Source organism: Mesoplodon bidens, assembly GCF_964165515.1.
Source record: "Mesoplodon bidens genome assembly, chromosome: 8".
Taxonomy (NCBI): domain Eukaryota; kingdom Metazoa; phylum Chordata; class Mammalia; order Artiodactyla; family Ziphiidae; genus Mesoplodon; species Mesoplodon bidens.
In genome coordinates, this window is record NC_138165.1 from 86,459,998 (window position 1) to 86,466,152 (window position 6,155).

Sequence of the window (6,155 nt, forward strand, 5' to 3'; positions counted from 1 at the left end):
AGCTAATGTTGGCCAAATAGCTATAGCTGACAGAACCTTTTTCCCTGCGTTTATCTGAATGTATTAATTAATTCAATATTCAACAAATGTTTGAAGCCCAGCTTATGACTAAATGGCCCTTTGGTAGGTTTGAATATTACTGTCATGGTTTGCTTGTGTGCATCTTACTTTTACATAACCCTTTTCATACTTTGAAGGAAAAATATGAAAAGCTCCAACTAAGTAGGCAGAAAATTAGAGAATGGTTTCTTTTTTAGTAAAAATGTATCTCTGATTTGCATTCTTAGTCCTGGATTTCCTCTGAGAAATGAAATTCATTGGTAGCTCAGACAGCAGAGCTGTCAGGGACATTTTCTTCTGAGTGTTTCTGTTTAGTTCTTATTTCTTCTCTTTACAGTGGAGGAAATGTGACAGATGTACCTTATTTTATTTTATTTCTTTGTATCTGCAAGCCCTTGGGACATATATGCTCAGGAACTACTGTTTGCTTCACTTAAATACATTCACCACTTGCTTTAAAGAACAAAAAATACAGGAACTATCAAAGCATGTCAAATTTGTTTTAATGTACAATATGCAGGCAGTTCAATGATAGATCAAGGTCCAGATGAAAATGCTTCTCTTTTTAAACTAGGCTTTAAACACATTAAGTTTTAATGTACACATATGGTTTTGTAACCGTTAGGGAGAACCAACAAAACTGTATTATTTGGCCACCTTCAAAATAATAAATACTTTGTCATTCTAAAGTTATCATTCACTTATTAGCAACATTTGCTTGGATGGTAATTAAAAGAGTATTCTAGGGAAAATGAATAAAGAGAGATACTTTTTTAAAAAGCCATGTAATGTTATTTTTTCTAAGAAATTATATTTTCATTAGAATTTAACTTATAACCTGTCTGAAAGATCTAGAATATTAAGTGAAGTTTTATAAAACATGTTGTATGAAAAAGATTGATGTCTGTTTTGTATTTTATTCACTTTATATACATGAAGGATAATATCAGAGCTATTGTGTGCTAAATAATATTATGTAATTTGCTCAAAAGAATGATACCCTAAAATAAAATGTCAGAAGGCAACAGATACAGTTATTATTTATTTATAATATATATCCTGCCTGACTTAAGGAAAGATTTGATAAGTTTTACAATTAAATTATATATAAATTATATTTATATATAATTTATTTCTATAAAAAGACACAGTAACGAAGACTTAGAATGTGGTAAATAATGCAGTTAAGCATTAAAAGAGTTCCTGGTAATTAAGGGGAAATGTGGGAACAGATATATTACCTGACTAAGAAATATCAGAAATCAGCAAAATATACATTATCTCATCTTATTTCTAAATTCTAATATAAATTAACTTATTGGACGTATCCTTATGCAACAAACAATCATATCACAAAAGACTGTTTTCAAGAGTGATTTTACAGATTTGGAGGCAGATTTTTAGGTTGCTTGTGAGCAAATCCAAATTTTTTCTTACACACACAAAAATATGAATTTATTTAAGTATCTGGACAGGTACTCAAGTAAAGTCTCAGAGTTTTGAAACATAGAACATTATAGTCTTAGGCCTGGAAAATTTTTAAAGCAGATGCATTTAAATACAAGTGATTCTCAATATAGTAGAAATCTAATTATGGATGTTGTAGTCAATATTCTAGAAATCTAAGTAATAGCAGTACTGACTGACAGACCTACCCATAAGCTACAAAATGGGTCTCCAAGAACCTACATTAATTATCATATAAGATAAACATTTTCTATTAAGTAATTGAAAATTAGAATATGTCTATCCCAAACCATGAATTGAGTTTTGCCATCATAGCCTTGTTTGATGTTGAGCTGGATATTTCCTTTTTTTTTCTGTTCTTTCTTTTGCTCTTTGTTGTTGTTTCTTCCACTCTTTTATTTGCTTTTTCTCTCTCTCTCAGTATTTCTTACTTAGAATCATCTAAGGGCCTTGGCTAAGGCTCCTGATCCATAGAAATAAAAACCTTCTAATCAACGTGTGGGAAGGTACTTATTTTTTACTCTGCAACATTAAACATGTATGCATTAAATCTACCTAAAAACAAAACTGATGAATTTTACATATATTAAATAGACAAGAAATTAGTTTGTATACCATTTCAACTTAGAAATTACTCTGTAGAAAGACTGTTTTCATTCAGGTTATAGCAGTTTTATTATGATACAAGAGGATACAGGTTGAATCTTCAGCAAGTTAGAAATCTGATCAATGCCATGTCATAATGTCTGGCTCATGTCATTGTAATCAAAGGATAATGACAGGTTGCCAAACACTAAAGAATCTTACATTTTTTCATAATTATCCATCAGTGATATGAATCGGAGTGTAGCCATGATCAGTAGGTTCAACAGCTGGTGTGAAAAAAACCTGCATGCTCTTACCAAGGAGCACTAGATGGAGAGAGCCAGTTCTAAGGCTTATTAAGGGAAAAACTGGAAGAACTGGAATTTTAGAAGCTGGGATTTTGATGAAAGAAGAAATGTCTGTCCTTAGAGAACTTTCAAATATCAGAAGGAAATTGTTTAATAACAAATGGTGGCAAAGATTGAAGCTCACCACTCAAGTCTATAACTAACGTTTGTTGTGGCACAAGACCTTCTCTTAGCTTTTCTTTCCAACTGTATATCTTAATTGGGAAGAAGACTGGGGCCCTGTTTTATGTAGCATAATAGCCATGACATGATAGAGTCAAGTGAAATATCTCATTCTCAAATCAAATAAATAGAAATTTGAACTTCTTGGATTTCTTTTTAAAAATCCATATTACAGGTATCTGTAGCCTCATTCATACTGGCATTTGTGTTTAGCCCTAACAGCTAAGATTCCATTGCAACTTATTATGAATTGTAGGTCAATGTCTTGGACTTAGTACCTTTTTTTAAAAACTCAGGAATTTCCTTGCTCACATTATCAAGCTAGGCTTTTGGGAAGGAGAAGAGTGTAGGTAGCTTCTCAGCTTCCTTTATCCATCCAGAAGATTGTATGGCAGATGCCCAGCTGTCCAGCAGTTAGGAGCAAAGAGGATATGTGATCTTTTGCAATATGGACAGAGGAGTCTTTTCCATTACACAGTAGGAATGGAATGCTACAATTCCTGGTACCTCACAAGTTTTCTTTAATAGAGTTGGAGAAAATTTGCCTTTATCTCAGTTTTCTTATCTTCTTTAATTCCACAAGCACAATTTTCAGAGAGATTCAGGTAAAAGTAATATTATACATCAGGAAGAAGAAATTAAAGGAAGCTGTGATCACTTTTAACTATGTTTTAACACCATTTTGAAGAGTAGAGATAATCTGTGACCCCAAAACATTGATTGGGAGTTTAAGTGAAATTTACCATGAATGAGTGGTATTTTAATAATACCATGTTGTGATTTTAAGTGAGAGAAGCTAAATAGTGTCTCCTCTTTTTCCAGCTGCTTCTCAGTAAAACCTAAGGAAATCTTTCCAAATCATATTTTCTGTCAAAGTAGTCTTGTCAGCAGTCCAGTTCTAGCTTGAAATCTCCTAAAATGATTGTCACTTAATAGAGAGTTAAACTATATACATTTCAAAAGTCCAACAAATTAGAAAGTGATATCTGACTGATCTGTATACATTTTAAGGAGTATTATCTAAGTAGTCTTATCAGGAAGCCAGATGATACATTTTAGATAATAAATTCACTTTATTTGTGCCTCTGATAGTAAGTGAAATCAGTGTAGCCAGCCTGCCCTTTCTTCTTCCAACATTAGTTTTTATTGATTACTTAAAAAGAAAGAATTAAAAACTCTAAAGTATTAAACACTAAGGAATTCACTTTTTGAATGCCTGGTCTCTTGAAAACAAATTATCATAACTTTTTTTTTTTTTTTTTTTGCGGTACGCGGGCCTCTCACTGTTGAGGCCTCTCCCGTTGCGGAGCACAGGCTCCGGACGTGCAGGCTCAGCGGCCATGGCTCACGGGCCCAGCTGCTCCACAGCATGTGGGACCTTCCCAGACCGGGGCACGAACCCGTGTCCCTTGCATCGGCAGGCGGACTCTCAACCACTGCGCCACCTGGGAAGCCCTATCATAACATTTTTAAATGGATGATTACCAAGTAACACACTGCTCATTTTCATGTTGGATTTTTAGGTTCAAAATGAAGATTTTTAGTCATTGAAAAATCTTTTCCAGGTAGCCCTAGGGGAAGAATTGCCAATTTTAGCTGGGAGTTATGGGTGCTCATATTATTTTATTTCCTTTGAATATCTATGGCTAGAATGCCCAGAGTTAAACATGGGCTAAAGTGCAAACCTAAGTATTTTCCAAATCCTTTTGGAGATGTTAATAAACATGGCATCAGATGAAGGTTCTATAGCCAATTGCTTGAGATGCTTTGCACACCACTTGCCTTCCCTGAGATTCCCATGTGCAGTAGAATAGCAAAAGCTCTCAGAAAGCTTGTGTTATACATGCCCATGTAACTCAGCATCTCTCAAACTTATTTGAGCACTTTACTGCTGATGATCTTCCTCCCCAAAGCACATAATCAAAGACTATTCATGAAAAAATATCAGACAAATTTCAGTAGAGGGGCATCTATAATTTACCTGACCAGTATTTCTCAAGGTCATCAAAAACAAGAGAAGTCTGAGAACTTCTCACAGCCAAGAAGAACCTGAAGAGACAGGAAAACTAAATGTAATGTAAAATCCTGGATGGGGGTTCTAGAAGCAAAAGAGGACATTAGGAAAAAACTAAGATAATCTAAATAAACTATGGACTTTAGTTAATAATAATGCATCAGTATTGTTTCATTAATTATAACAAATGTATTCATACTAATGTAAGATATTAATAACAGAGAATTGCGTGCATGGGGATACATAGGAAATCTCTGTACTGTCTGCTCAATTTTTCTGTAAATCTAAAACTGTTCTAAAAATATAAAATTTTTTAAAAACAGTATTAGCCAGGCATGTGCTTTTTTTGTGGAAAACTCTTTCTATTTACAGGTGTTCACTCTGCACAAAAATTATTTTGGACCGTATAAGAATATGGAAATTTTATTTAAGCTGTTCTGGTAAAGGAAAAGTAAAGAAATCAAGGCATGTAAAGATAAGGATGCTGGGCTTCCCTGGTGGCGCAGTGGTTGAGAGTCGGCCTGCTTATGCAGAGGACACGGGTTCGTGCCCCAGACCGGGAAGATCCCACATGCCGCGGAGCGGCTGGGCCCGTGAGCCATGGCCGCTGAGCCTGCGCGTCCAGAGCCTGTGCTCCACAACGGGAGAGGCCACAACAGTGAGAGGCCCGGGTACCGCAAAAAAAAAAAAAAAAAGAAAAAGAAAAAGATAAGGGTGCTGAGCCAACAGCCTCGCTAGCAATAAAATATTATGATCAAAGTCACGGTTTGAATGTAAATAATTTATTCAGTCCATTAGATATATGAAGATGCTGAAACAAGATTATGTTTCTCAGAAGAAACATAATCTTCAGACTCCCAATTTAGGTCCTTTGATAGTTGACTAGAAGACAGTGGCAGAGTGGAGTCTAGAACTGTCTTTATAAAAGATGTAGCTGAGTTTTCAGGTGTACATATGGAGCAGTTAGTTCTGAGGACACACTCCTCCCATCAGGTTCTCATGTCCCAGATACTTGCCGTGTCTGTCTTGGAACGTTCATTCAGTTCTCTGTGATATCTGGGAGCAGATTTGCAAGTAACCCTTTATTATTGGACTTACCAAGTTTTCAGGCTCTTCTTCCTATGCCAGCAATTCCAGAAAAACTACTGAAAATATTTTATATGTAATGACTGGTGGTATGATGACTGTTAGTATAATTATAATAATAATAACAAAGGTAGTAACTACTATTTATTGAGCTTGCCAGGGACTTGTGCTGAGTCCTTTATTTTATTCTGTTTAAACTTCGCAACAAACCAATAAACTAGTCAGCCTTGTCCTCATTTTATATATGAGGAAACTCTTCCATGCATACAGTTCTTTGTACATCATCAGGGCTGTGCAGATGCTCTTTGGTTTATTCACAAGCCCCTCAATCAATGTTTTAGAAGTTAAACTTCTTATCTTCTATTTAAATATGCTCATAGAGACAATAAACAGAATCCTTATGGGAAACAATT